We start from the raw sequence: 14,127 nt of genomic DNA on the forward strand, positions 1-14,127 counted from the left end.
ACAATAACGCACAAAGGATCTCACACAAAGCAGGCTGCTCCTCCTGACAGTTTCTTTATTATCACTTGAGAACTGTTTAGCATGTAGGAATCCTCTTGCCAAGCAGAAGTTTAAGGCCAGGATTGATTTCTTATGATCCGTGAGTTAGCAGGCCTGGGTTTCCCATTGTGCCGTTGCTCTTTTCCAACACCAGAGAGAGCTGTTGGTATACAATACGCTGCTCTCACAGCAAAGCCAACCTGGAGTCTGTTCTGATGTAGCTGTGGTATGAAGAACTGCATCTGTCCCACGAAAGCTCAGCACCTAATACATTATTCGGTTAGTCTTTAAAGTGCTACTGGACTGCTTTTCTGTCTGAGGACGGTACAACAAAGCTGGTACAAAGGAGTAGAAGGACCTACTGAACATTTTGCCTGTCCTACCACTCAGCATAGTACTTCACATAAGCCTGAGCACTTGTCTGCATTAAACACCCGCCCCTCTAACCAGCCCGGTAGTTTTCTGTAGGGTAAGCAAGGAACTCAAGGCAGGACAGAGGGAATCGTCAGAGATTCCCGCTCACTGGATTCCCACCCACAGGTTCGTGAATGGGAAAGGGGTGTACATAGTAGGAGTCATCCCAAAAAGTCAGGCCAGGCTTCTCCTCAAGTAGGGATGGAGTTTAGACTTCTGCGTGTGTAAGTGCTCTCTGGAGATAAGACTCGGGCTTCTAAGTCAGTCAAGGGCAGTACGTACCATTGGCCAAAGCAGCACCTTCAGACCTTCCGAAGTCTGGGCCACAGTTCTTGTATTCAAGCAGTTGTGGGTCCTGCTTTGCTGCTGCGGATATTCACTTCAGAGCCTGACAGCCTGTGGCAGGAGTCATTACGAATACAAGTATCAGAGAGGCAGCCAAGTTCGGCTGTAGCTTCAAAAACAACAGGAGTCCCGTGGCACCTTATAGACTAATGTACTAGGGCATAAGCCTTTGTGGGCAAAGACCTGCTTTGTCAGATGAAGCACAGCTTCAGGGCCAAGCTAGGCTAGGAGCACAAAGCCAGGAAGGGCTCTGGGATGGAGATGTGCCATCATTCCCTAGAGAGAAGGGAGTCAGCCCAGAATGAAGGGGACATCCTGGGGCGCATGCACCCTGAGGTCCTCCTGTGGATAGAGAGTCTTACTGGAGGCCTAGACTGGTAACAAATAACCATGGGGAGCAGAGGGAGCTCTGGGGGCAACCCAGATTTAACACGTGGGCCGTAATTCTCTCTGAATAAAGCTCGACCGCTGTCCCACTTGTGACAGCCAGGAATGTGGGAGGCTGCTGCCCAGCTGCATTTCACTACAGAATTCACTGCCTTCCATCCAGTCAGCTTGTGTCTGTGCTTTCTTGGCCGAAACGGAGGAAATATAGCCTGGGAATTTCACACAAAGCACTCCCCATAGATATGCCGTTCCCTGCCCCAAGCCAAATAAAGACTGTGGGAGCTGTCATGACGCCGCCTCTGTTGGGATATGTGGTATTGTTAAGGGCGATGACTCATTTTGAAACAATTCCAACTCTCCTGCTGAGTCCCAAGCCCAGGCTGATACGCACAGCTTATTTGGGTTCTCTAATGAAGGGCTGGAAATTGCTTTTCTGAAGTACTTTACGTAAGTTGAACGTGCTCTCTGGGAACTTTGGGTCTTGTTCCGGTCCTTCCTACACAACAGGCATGTTGCAAAAGCAGTTTAGATGGAGATGAATTTATTAGTGTCAAGCCTATGGAAGCTATTTGCCAAACTTAGACACACCTGAGAAGCAGAATCTCGGCAATCTTGTTCTTTTACTCAGATGAGCCATGTCATATTAAAACTGTGAGCAAAGGTAAACCCCCCACACTGTAAAAAGGGGTGTCTGAAACTCCTAATACAGTGCTTCCACCTGTTGTGAGTGTAGTGAGTCTCACTGGTTTTTTTAAACCACCTGCCGTGGGACTGGGTGAGACTGTCACCTTTCCTGTACAGGAAGAGGCATTGTACGGCGGCAGATACGCTCTTGAAAGCATGACCCTGAATGCTCTGCACCCGGAAGGCAGAAGGCAATATAGGAACCCTTCCTACATGGTGCGGTGTAACATTTCTTAGCGTATAAGCCAACCTCAGCATTTGAGGGCTGACGTGTGATTTTTTAATGCTTGAGCTTCACTGTGCTGGGTGAGCTGGGGGGAGGGTAGGGAACTAAGGTGCACAGAGCTAACAGAACGTTGATGGACTTTGGGCACATTTCCTTAGGTGCCTTTCACACTCCCCGCAGTAATGCCCCTGGCTGCTACAAATGGCTGGTAGCTGGTGGGTTACGACCAGACGGGGCCAGAATCCGGTGAGCCTTGGTCTCGTTTCTCGTTAGCCTTGTCTCCCGTACCTTGCGTGGCTTTCGGCACCTGCTGGCGTGTTAAACAAAGCACAGTCCAGCGAGCGCTGCTGCCGGGGAGCTCACACCACTTGTACGCGCGGATGGCAGGCTGTGGAAAGCCAGGTGACCAGCCTTCTCTGGGTGCCCTGTGTGAACGCAGTGGGCTGCTGGCGTTTCCAGGGCCGGGCTGTGGAACACCACTGACCAGCTCCCTCGCGGCTAGCGGAAGCTCTGGTTCTGTGCTCCATGCACAGCGTTCGCTTGGCCGGTGCTGCCTGTTGAGAGCCCCCATCACAGCCTGACGTGTTGGGGCTCCTCAGCTGCCTCCGTGCAGAAGTTTGGCATCGGCCGCCGAGAGGCCACGAGCAGCCGGCCCGGGTGTCTGCAGGCGCCAACTGCAGCTTCCTGTCATTCGAATGGAAGCCGGGGCAGCCACTTGCTCTGCCGGCTTTGCACCTCAGGGGCCTTGGGCGGCTGAGCCCCCCAGGCACTCTGTGCACGGGACAGGGAGCCACCGTGGGGGCTGGGGGGCTGAGAGCCGGCGGCTGTGAGCGTGCCTTGCACTTCCCCAAAGGCGCGTGGCACCGCCAAGCATCAGGTCCCAGCCAAGAACAGCCAGGGGTCGAGCGGCAGGTTTTGGATCGTCTCCCTCAGGCCATTGCTTGTAAACTTCCTCTGCGCAGTGCTGCACTGCCTTTCCAGCACCGGGCTCAGCTAGCACTCGCATGGCAGCAGGGGAATGATGGGTCTGAGTCGCACCGCTCCACAGAGGTCCAAATAAGCCACCCCCAATGGCTCCACATTACTCCCCCACCCAGGGTCTGCCTGTGTGCCCGCCGGTCTGCGAGCAGAGGCTGAAGGCGTACCAAGCGCATGGCTGGCACCCCAGGAAAAGAGGGCCGTTGCCGTGGCCACACCAGGGATCTCTGAGCACGTCAGCACATGCTCATCTCTGCCTGCGGAGTATAACGTTCAGAGTGATTAGGTCAGCCACAAAGCCCGTGATCGCCTCTTTGGGTGGACGAGATGGACGCCTGCCTCTCAGCCCACGGTCACATCACGCCCCATGTTCACCTCTCAAGCTGCAGCACAGGGAGAATTGTAATGGCTAAGCTTAACAATCAGGAACATGGAGCAGGTAATACCCACTGACAGACCCTTGTGTGAGGCCCTGCAAGGGACTCCTAGACACATGGTCTCTTTGGTCCATACTTTAACATCAAGGGAAGGGAGGGAGGCCGCATCTCTCATTTTATTCCACCAGCTTCCTCTGGAGAAAGAGTCGGGCTTTGGAGCTCCACAGAACTCTCCTTCAGGTCAGTGACAGACAATGCACTTTTGACTCCTGTATGTCCACATCATTTTTGAAAATGAGACTTAGGCTCCTGTAGAGTTCGATGTTTCAACGTGGAGCACAGCATCATATAATTACCTTTCAAAACCTGGGCTTCACTTTCCCATCTGTGAAATGGGGATAATCTCTGCTTTACTGGGTGTTGGCAGGATAAATATGTTGCAGATTGTCAGGTGCACACTGGCGGTACGTATATGAACCCCAAATAGATTCTTCATTCATTGTATTTTCACTAACTAGGTCAGCAGATGCTTTCAATTATGTGCCTGCCTCCCGCAGCAGCACTTGGCAAACCATAGCTGGCATGCTACCGGATGTCCCAAAGACGTCGTGACAGGACCTGGAGTTCAATCAAACATCAGTAGCACTTAACAGCATGCTAAAGACAGCAAAGCAATTAAAGCTACATTCTGCTACTCTCACTCCCGGCAGCAAGGAACGGGTAGAGAGAGGTTCTGCTCAGAAATGTTAATACCCGACAAGAAGTCTACGTGCTAAGTAGATGGGTGAACTTGGGTGCCTGGTGTTAAATGAGCACATCTGTATAAGAGACATCACAGAAAGTTGAGTATCAGAGGGGTAGCCGTGTTAGTCTGGATCTGTAACAGCAATGAAGGGTCCTGTGGCACCTTATAGACTAACAGAAAAGTTTTGAGTATGAGCTTTCGTGAGCACAGACTCACTTCATCAGATGCTGGTCTTGGAAATCTGCAGGGCCAGGTATAAATAAGCCAGAGCAAGGGTGGGGATAACAAGGTTAGCTCAGTCAGCAAGGGTGAGGCTTACTACCAGCAGTTGATCTGGAGGTGTGAACACCAAGGGAGGGGAAGCTGCTTCTGTATTTAGCCAGCCATTCGCAGTCTTTGTTTAAGCCAGAGCTGAGGGCGTCGAATTTGCAGATGAATTGTAGCTCAGAAATTTCTCTTTGGAGTCTGGTCCTGAAACTTCTTTGCTGTGGGATAGCTACTTTTAAGTCTGCTACCGTGTGGCCTGGGAGATTGAAGTGCTCTCCTACGGGTTTTTGTATATTGCCATTTCTGATGTCTGATTTGTGTGCGTTTGTTCTTTTACGTGGAGACTGTCCAGTTTGTCTGACGTCTATAGCAGAGGGGCATTGCTGGCACATGATGGCATAAATTATATTGGTAGATGTGCAGCTGAATGAACCCACGGTGGTGTGGCTGATCTGGTTAGGTCCTGTAATGGTGTTGCTGGTGTAGATATGTGGGCAGAGCTGGCAACAAGGTTTGTTGCATGGATGGGTCCCTGAGTTAGAGTGACTGTGGTGCGGTGTATAGTTGCTGGTTAGGATTTGCTTCAGGTTGGCAGGTTGTCTGTGGGCAAGGACTGGTCTGCCTCCCAAGGCCTGTGAAAGTGGGGGGTCATTGTCCAGGATGGGTTGTAAATCCCTGATGATGTGCTGTAGATGTTTTAGCTGAGGACTGTAGGTGATGGCTAGTGGTGTTCTGTTGGTTTCTCTCTTGGGCTTGTCCTGTAGTAAGAGGCTTTGTGGCACATGTCTGGTTGCAGACACAGAAGGTTGGTGGCATGATGACGGTTAATGAGGCATTGTAATACCAAGGAAGGAAGTAGATGGGAATGACCAAATTGGTCATACTGGAGTAGAAATGGCATTAAATGTGGAAGACAGCATAAAATCAACTACAGTCAAAATCCTAACTTTGCCATAGATTCTCTCTGGATAGACCTTCCAGGCTTGAACAACAAGCATGTGGCAGGAGGATTACACTGTTGACCACCTACCCAGGCTGCCGATGGTGAATGTGAAATGCTAAGAGAGATTAGAGAGGCTGTAAAAATAGAAAACGCAATAATAATCGTGGGGGAATTTCAGCTATCACTTATTGACTGGACGTAGGTTACTTCAGCGTGGGATGCAGAGATAATGTTCCTAGACACCATTTATGGATGCTTCTTGGAGCGGCTAGTCCTGGAACAGACAAGAGGAGAGGCAAGTCTGACTGGTCTGAGAAGTGAGTATAGCTGAACTGCTCCATAATAGTGGCCACAATATGATTACATTTAGTGTCCTTGTAAGGGAAAAATACCCAAGAGAAACTCACCACAGTAGCTTCAGAAAGGCCATACGAGACACACCACAAAATATGAGGAAGCTACTTAAATGGAAATGAAAAGAGACTGTCACAAGAGTGAGTAACCTGCAAGGCACACCCAACGATTTATCCACACCATAATAGAGGCTCGGGTTAAATGCACACCTCCAAATTGAGAGAAACTCGTATGAGAACCAAAACTTCGCTTTGGATAAACCGTGTGCAGGAGGCAGCAAAGTTTGAAAATCACGGCGAGACTGCAGAGTTGGCAAGTTCACAATTTTGTCACGTATCTCACAAGGTGAGCTGCTCTTCCTGAAGCCCTCGGTCTGGGTGTCAGGCCAGGAAAGTCTCAGCATTTTTTCAAACTGTTTCTAGCCCTCATGGTTGCCAAGAAAAGGAACCCAAAACTTCACTCAAAACTGGGGCCGAAAACAAGCCAGAAGTATTATTTTTAACTCTCAGGAGTTTAATGCCACCCATGAATTTTTGAGGCCTGACTAGTGACATTGAAATGTTCATGGTTGGCTGCATTGCCACAATTTCCTTCTGAGTTCTGTGTTACTCTAAATGAATACTAATTCCAACTTGCTTTGAGTTTGGCTCAGAGCTCAGCTCAGATTTCACTTCACCTGGGCTTCTCTCTCTGTCCCTTGATCCTGCATTTGGCTGGAGGTCACCCTGAGACAAAGAGCTGGGCCTAACTGTTACAAATTCCCCAAGTATTCCAGGGGCAGCTGCTTCAATAAGAGGCAGGCTCTAGAACAGAGTGAATGGCAGAAGTGCCTGAAGGGAAATGCCCAAACATACAAACTCCTCTTAAAATGTTTTCCCTGAGCCGCCCTCCTGCCTGAATGCTTCACCTGTCCACACAGCCGACTCCGCACCTGCGCTCTGCTCTTTCAAATGCCTATTAAAATGTTCCCTCCTGCTTTGCTCATGCTTGGAGGCTTCAGAGGTTCTGGGGCTGTGCGGTGCTTAGCACAGTAAGGCTCAGGACGAACGCCAGCCTGGAACTGGAGAGGGAGGGTTGGTATGCAGAGAATGCACATGCTGAAGGGCAAGAGGTGGAGGGAGGTGCACAGACCCCTCCAAGGTGCAACGTGAGGGAAAGGCCTTTGAGGTGAATATGCAGCACTGCTGTGGCCAGGCTGATCCTAGGGTCTGAGACAGACCGGCTGTGGGAGGAAATCTCTCGTGTTACACAATGTAAATTCTAAAGCTTGTCTCTCTCGCCAACAGAAGTTGATCCAAAGGCAAAGTATTACTTGCCCCTCTGCGTCTCTGTAGGGGGCAACTCGATTTCTTCATCCACGATAGACGAATCCACACATTTTGCACCTGGGCTGCCACTTGCTCGGCTGGGGAGTCTGATGTCTGTCTACCAAGCAGCTGCAGCCTGTGATAGCTCATCACCTAATAAATTACTTGGTTGGTCTTTAAAGTGCTACAGGACTGCTGGTTTGTTCTGTGACGATACAGCCTCACACGGCATCACTTCTCCTGCAGGCCCCGCACCTGGCCTGTAGGGGGCCACCTCTGAGACAGGTGCCAGGGCCTGGCGGAGAAAGCACAAGCTGCTTTTCCACACTAGTTAGGAAGGAGAGGAGGCCAAACGCCCGGAAGCTAAGACGTGCCAGAGTTGAGGCTGTCTGTACAACCTTAATCTGGCCCTCTTGAGTGTCTGCATCATAAAACAGTTTTTGATTACAAGCAAAATTTCAGCCCAAACAGTAACCGCTTAGCAATGTTATAAACGGGCCTCATAAGGGCACGGGTCAGGCAGCCTCAACAGGTAGTGCTCCGAGTCTGACCATAACAGATGTACTGCGGTAAACGATTGCTTGGCGATGTTGTGTGGGAATGGGTGCTGCTTCTCCATGCTGTCTTTGGCCACAGCCTGAGCAGAACGCCTGTGTGCAGGGCGGTGGCAGATGGCATTTAGAGGTACACTACTGCCTGGTGGCTCCTCTTTCTTTCTGCCCTCTTCAGGGAGTGTGCATTTAAGAAGGTGGCTCCTCCCGCCTTTACCTCTCACTTCTCTCGCAGACCTGCCAGGGCAGATGCAGCCTGGCTCTTTGTCTCCTGTCTCTTGCCCTACCCAGCTTCTCACCAGCAAGAGCAGTTTTGCAAGAGTGATGTTTTGGTTCCTTGTCCATCTCCCAACATTGCAGGCAACCTCACTCTGACAGATCCCAAATCCATTGAGCCTGCCTGCTGGGCAGCCCCCACCCACCACCCAGACTTTTACCCAGAGAATCCTGCACTGAGCCCAACACCTGGTAGCTGGACTAGAGTAGGACTCCAGCGAGACATCCGATCACCTCTTCAGGTAATGGAGATCCCACCATGCCCGGAGCAGTGACAGGGGTGTTGAGAGCAAGACAGGAGAAGTCATTCTTCTGCTCTACTCTGCCCTGATCAGGCCTCATTTGGAGTAGTGTGTCCGCTGCTGGGCACCGCCTTCCAGGGAAATGTGGGGAAACTGGAGACGGTCCACAGAAGAGCAACAAAAATGATTAAAGAGCTAGAAAACGGTCTGTTAGGGAAGAATGAAGCAATTGGGCTTGTTTCGTGTGGAAAAGAGAAGCCTGAGAGGGGAGATGGTGGTGGTTTTCAAGTACCTGCAAGGGTGTTACAAGCAGGAGGGAGACAAATCATTCTCCTTAAAGTGCTTAAATTGCAGCAAGAGGGGCATAGGTTGGATATGAGTAAAAAACTTAACTGTCAGGGTGGTTAAACAGCGGAATAAATTGCCCGGGGCGGTTGTGAGATCTCCATCATTGCTGGTATTTAAAAGCAGGTTAGACAAACGTCTGTCGGGGATGATCAGATGGTGCTTGGTCCTGCCATGAGGGCAGAGCACTGGATTTGATGACCTCTCGACGTCCCTTCTGGTTCTATCAGTCTATGATTGATACAGATCGCCAGTGGGGAATTACACTCACAATTAAGTATGAATGTCGTCTCCAACTTCCAGCCGTTGGACCTTGTAACAAACTCTGCAAAGGCTGAACTCCCGTTCTGGTTGCAAAACCTCTGAATTTAAGGAAATGCAGATCCTGATCCAAATTGCTATTATCTAAGCAGCAGATGTCTCGTGCACCATTTCATCCCACCCGGCTTAGCTCCTGGAAGGTGCTGGTTGATACCTGCCTCTGAGACACACTCCATTATGCTCCAGAACCCTCAGGGAAAATAGTCTGCGTGGTTACAATAAATGAATTACACTTAGTTGAGCATTTCAGTATTTCCACCACAACGTGAGGTACTTCCTCTTTGCAAAATTAGATGTAGCAATTATTATATGAGCCATTCTTCCTGGTTTCTATACATAAAAAGGAGGAATTGTACACATTGTACTCTACCAAGCAGAGAGTATGCCCAATAATGTAGGTGAAATCTGATTCTAGCACTTATACTAATCCCAGGAGAGTGAGAAGAGACATCTTAATTCACCATCAGCTACATTCATTTCAAACTCTCTGCTACTTAGAACATTCCGATAATTAGCAAAGATGGCACCACGCACGTAGAAAAAGTGAGCCACTTTGTCAACACAACTCCCTCTCTCCTGGAAGCTGCACAAGCAAAGCAGCTGGCACGCAGTTCCTTTCCAACAGCTCATTTTCCTGTTGCTCTTCCCTGCATCCCACCGCCCAGAAATGTGATGTCTTGTGTTGGCCATTCAGCTCACGTTTCTGTTCGTGTTCTGTGGAGGTGTCAGAGTGGTGCTTGGCAGCCCCTGTATCGCCACGGCGGTACAATGATGTGTTGAGCATAGCAGTTCTTGTGAGGGACCATTCTCAAAGTCTTTGCTGGCCGCTACTGCCCTGTTACGCTGCAGGTGCTGTTGTTGCACAGGAGGCTGGGGAGTTTGGCTATGTGGGTGGCAGACCCTTGGATGGCAAGGTAGGGAGTGGGCTGCTAGCCTCTCTCCCTACCCCCAGTCCGAGCCCTGAGAGCTGCCAGGTCTGTGCTGCGCAGGGCTCCGGAGGCTCTTGAAAGGGTGTCAGGTGCCAGACACTGCTGCTACCATGGGAGAGGCAGTGGCAGCCTGCAGCCTTGGGGGCCCTTTGTGCTGCTGGGTCATGGGGCAGCTGGCCCCTTTGCGCCCACCTCCCCAGCGGCAGCAGGCCTGTGTGTGTGCCACGAGAACACATGGTGAGTCGGGAACAGCCACAAGCAGCCTGCTAGGGACAGCCACACAAAGGCCACACAATGTTGGTGGCCCATTGAGGAGAATACACACACTCACAAGGAGCACGTCAAGCTCTGGGTACAGCAACACCTCTCGGAGGTCACACGGGGTTACCCCAGGAACGGGGTACTGCAGCGACACCTCTCGGAGGTCACACGGGGTTACCCCAGGAACGGGGTACTGCAGCGACACCTCTCGGAGGTCACACGGGGTTATCCCAGGAACGGGGTACTTCAGCGACACCTCTCGGAGGTCACACGGGGTTACCCCAGGAACGGGGTACGGCAGCGACACCTCTCGGAGGTCACACGGGGTTATCCCAGGAACAGGTACTGCAGCGACACCTCTCGGAGGTCACACAGGGTTACCCCAGGAACAGGGCACTGCAGCGACACCTCTCGGAGGTCACACGGGGTTACCCCAGGAACGGGGTACGGCAGCAACACCTCTCGGAGGTCACACGGGGTTACCCCAGGAACGGGGCACGGCAGTGACACCTCTCGGAGGTCACACAGGGTTACCCCGGGAACGGGGTACTGCAGCGACACCTCTCAGCGGTCACACAGGGTTACCCCGGGAACGGGGTACGGCAGCGACACCTCTCGGAGGTCACACGGGGTTACCCCAGGAACGGGGCACTGCAGCAACACCTCTCGGAGGTCACACGGGGTTACCCCAGGAACGGGGCACTGCAGCGACACCTCTCGGAGGTCACACAGGGTTACCCCAGTGCTCTGATGTGACCGACCCAACAACTGCTGCATCTCAGCCGAGTTGCAAGTCATTGTCACCGCTTCTCAGCTGGGCCAAGGGAGCAGCCCACGTCCTTGCCAGGGGAACTATAGAGGCAGGGCTTTGTCTGGCGCTAAAAGCTATTGGATGAGTCAAACGCCACGCCAGAGCTAGAGCCACCAGTGGGGCTCTGCTTATGACGGGGTCAGGACCGGCTCCTTCCCAGAGACTGGGTGGGGTGGGACTCAGGCAGCCCTCCCTTGGGAAAGCTGCGTCCCTCCCCTGCTCACCTCTGTCTCGGTTTGTCCAGGCCACCGCCCTTAGGTTGGACTGTTCTGCTTCCCTCACACTAGGCCAATTCTGAGCATCTCCATCGGAAACCAACGGGACTTACAGGTGCCCAGCCCCGCTCGGGGCCGAGCACGCTGGCTGTATCCCATGGCTTCGGGCCGTTGGTGCCACGTGATCGGCCGATCCCTGCAGAATGTGCCGCCTGCCGGGGTGCCAGCGCTAGCTGGAGATGGGGGTACAAGCACCATCACACCACCTGTTGGCTGCTTGTGTGTTGTGGCGGCTCTGGCCAGGTCGCCAGCCCAGGTCACACTGCCCAAAAGGTTCGGTCAGAGGCCTTGGCCAAGTGGCCTGTTACAAAGCACAGTACAAGCACCCCGGGCTCTGCAGGGACTCTGCTCACAACGGACCAGCTCAGTCAGTGCAGGACTCTCCACCGCCCCCTGCCCTCAGCCAGCCAACGCCGCACATGTGGAGACCCCCCTTCGACATGCCACCAGCAATTGCCCTCCGCCTTGTGCCAGCAGGCGCAAACCAGACACCTTCGGCCCTGCGCCGTAGGAGGGCTCGGGCTCAGGCTCTCCCTCACCCTTTCTGCATGGTGCGTGTTCAGCTCATAACTGTGTCCCAGCTGGACCGCCCTGGTCCAGCACCCTCAGGACCTGACTGGTCCTGAACAAGGGCATTTGCTGGACCAGGAGAGGTCAACACTGGTTCCCTGCTCCCGGCCTGGCTGGCCCAGCTGCTGCCACACTGGCAGGGCTCTCAGCCAGCAGCACCGCTGCCCCCAGCCCAGCCGGGGCCTCCTGTCTGACAGACTCCCAGCCAGCGGGTCTACCCAGGGTCTGGTAGACCAGAGAGTCCCGGCTTAGAGTGGTTCAGCCTATCAGCACATTCGTGTTCTCCCCTGCTGGAATGGGCCCAGTGCCTGGTGTTACAGGTTGAGCCTCTCTAGCCTGGCACTCTCCAGACCTGGCCGGTGCTGGACGAGAGAATTCGCTGGACATCAATATTGTCTGGTGCATTGCGGACACGTCCACTGCGCTCTTGGGAGACTGGGCAGGGAACCTGTCAGCAGGCATCTGCTTTGCAGCTGGGCCTGAGTCTTGCTGCGTTTTTTTTTTTGGTTCCAGCCGCATGTTTCAGGCTGCCTGTCCCTGTTGCTCGGCTTGGAGTGACTGTAAGGCGTGCACCACACATGGCGAGCCCTCTGGGAGACTCTACCTTTGACCTTTGCTCCGTGTCAGTGCAAAGAAGCAACACTTGGACAAGCTCTCTCACCACTCTTTGGACACAGACCCCAAGCCACTGTGCAGCCGCTGGAGTGAGGCAGAGCCTGGGGCTGGGGGTCCCTGTAACAATGTCTGCCTCCCTGATTCTCTCTGTCTTACCTGGGCATTGCATGTATCTTCTGGAGTAGGGATGAGGGAAAGCTAATGTACCTCCTTTTTCACCACCCCTTTGATGGCAAGCCCAGGAGATATTCCAACTCCCCCTGTCTTAGTTCCAACTGGATTTGCCGGGGGCCCACAGGATAAAATTTCACCTCATAATTAGTTGGATTTGCACATTACATTGGCTTGCTTTGACCAAGAGACGGCTTTAACTCCAGAGTATTTGTTTCAGGCCCTTCTGGTTGTGGGCCCAGGCTTGTCTCCTGAATTCAGGTACAGTAGAACCCCGAGCTATGAACACCAGAATTAAAAACTGACCACTCAACCATGTGCCTCATTTGGACCTGGAAGTACACAACCAGGCAGCTAATTTTAGATTGGTCTCAGGGACTAGCTTGGCTGAAAGCTTGATTCTTTACAAGGGTGGGTGGTGTCTCACTATCCCCATTTCACAGATTGGGAAACTGAGTCACCGGAGAGGCCATGAGTTATCCAATAAACTAGTATTTGAACCCTGGTCCCCTGAGTCCAAAGGCAGAGCTCTAACCACGGTCTAACACTACCACTCTCTGTCCACCAGCCTTCTGTCTTTCAGCTTTACAGCTTCCTTCTAGTGTGCACATTCGTGCCCATGCAACTGCTTTCAGCCACCACAGGGCATCCATTTCGGGAGCAGCCATTGGCAGGAGCCTGTCTGGTTGCTGGGCAGCCAGCTGTCTGTTCTGACCAATCAGATCAGGTACCGAGATCAGGTACAGGGCAGCAGCCTGGCCCCTTGCCTGCCTGCATCGGCTGTGCCTGCAAAACGGTCGCCCAGCTGGGTGGAGAATGGCTGACCTGTGGTTCTCGCTATCCCTGCATGTGTGAGGTCTGAGCATCTGCAGCCCAGGCTGCGCTCTGCTGGCGTCACACCAAAGAACGGGTGCGTTCTCATCAGGAGAAACAAAGCGGGATGATACCTGAGAGAGGCTCTGGGTGTTCTCTGTAACTGAAACTTGCTGCCCCGGGAGCCTTCAGTGGAACTGCGCTCAGATTGCTCTTCCTGGGCAAATATTTACCAGTGGCAGGACTCTGTGTTGCTCTTTTAAAATCTGCCCTCTGCCGGGCAGCTCCGAAATGCAGAATTGGGCTTCCTGGCCCCAAAGAGATGGTGCCTCTTGTGCAAGGCACTTCGCTTACACTTCCATAATTGGAGCCTGCTGGAACAGGGGTGTTACATTCAGTTACGAAAGGCTAACAAGAAAAATGTAAGCAATTTCTCCCAGCAGCAGGGCTATATTTAGTGCTGTCGGAATTTCCAGGGCATAGACTTTAACCGTAGCAGTTCACAACCAGCCACTAGAGTGGGTCCTCACACTGACACCATCTGCTCAAGCGCCCAGTGCTCAGACTCCCAGTCCAGCAAAGTGATTAGGTTCGTGGCCAGTTTGAAGCAGAGAAGTAGCTGCAATCGCTTGCTTCATGCTGAATAAAGGTTCAAACTACTTTTTCAAGCCAAAATTTCCCCGCGACTGTGCTGGTCAGTTTGAAATGAGAGTGGAAAGTACAGCGCCGTGCAAGCGCTGTGGAATCCTGGCTGGCGTAGCGGTTGGGGGCAGGCCTCTAGCCGGGGTACAGAAAGAGCGGCTCTCTCGCAGCGATGTGCATGGAGCTTTACTCTAGCGTGTAAGTGTTATGGGACAGGTGCAGGTCACACTGCATCCAGC

General features: G+C 52.6%; 1 long non-coding RNA gene across 1 annotated transcript in view; it reads left to right on the plus strand.

The window, feature by feature from the left end:
- Nucleotides 1-7,183, plus strand: part of LOC142017218 (uncharacterized) — a 12,464-nt gene extending 5,281 nt beyond the window's left edge. The window contains exon 3 of the long non-coding RNA XR_012646485.1: nucleotides 7,046-7,183. This is a non-coding gene — a long non-coding RNA (uncharacterized LOC142017218). The remainder of the gene's footprint in view (nucleotides 1-7,045) is intronic.
- The last annotated feature ends 6,944 nt before the right edge of the window (nucleotides 7,184-14,127 follow it).

This window comes from Carettochelys insculpta, chromosome 8 (genome assembly GCF_033958435.1).
Source record: "Carettochelys insculpta isolate YL-2023 chromosome 8, ASM3395843v1, whole genome shotgun sequence".
Lineage (NCBI taxonomy): Eukaryota > Metazoa > Chordata > Testudines > Carettochelyidae > Carettochelys > Carettochelys insculpta.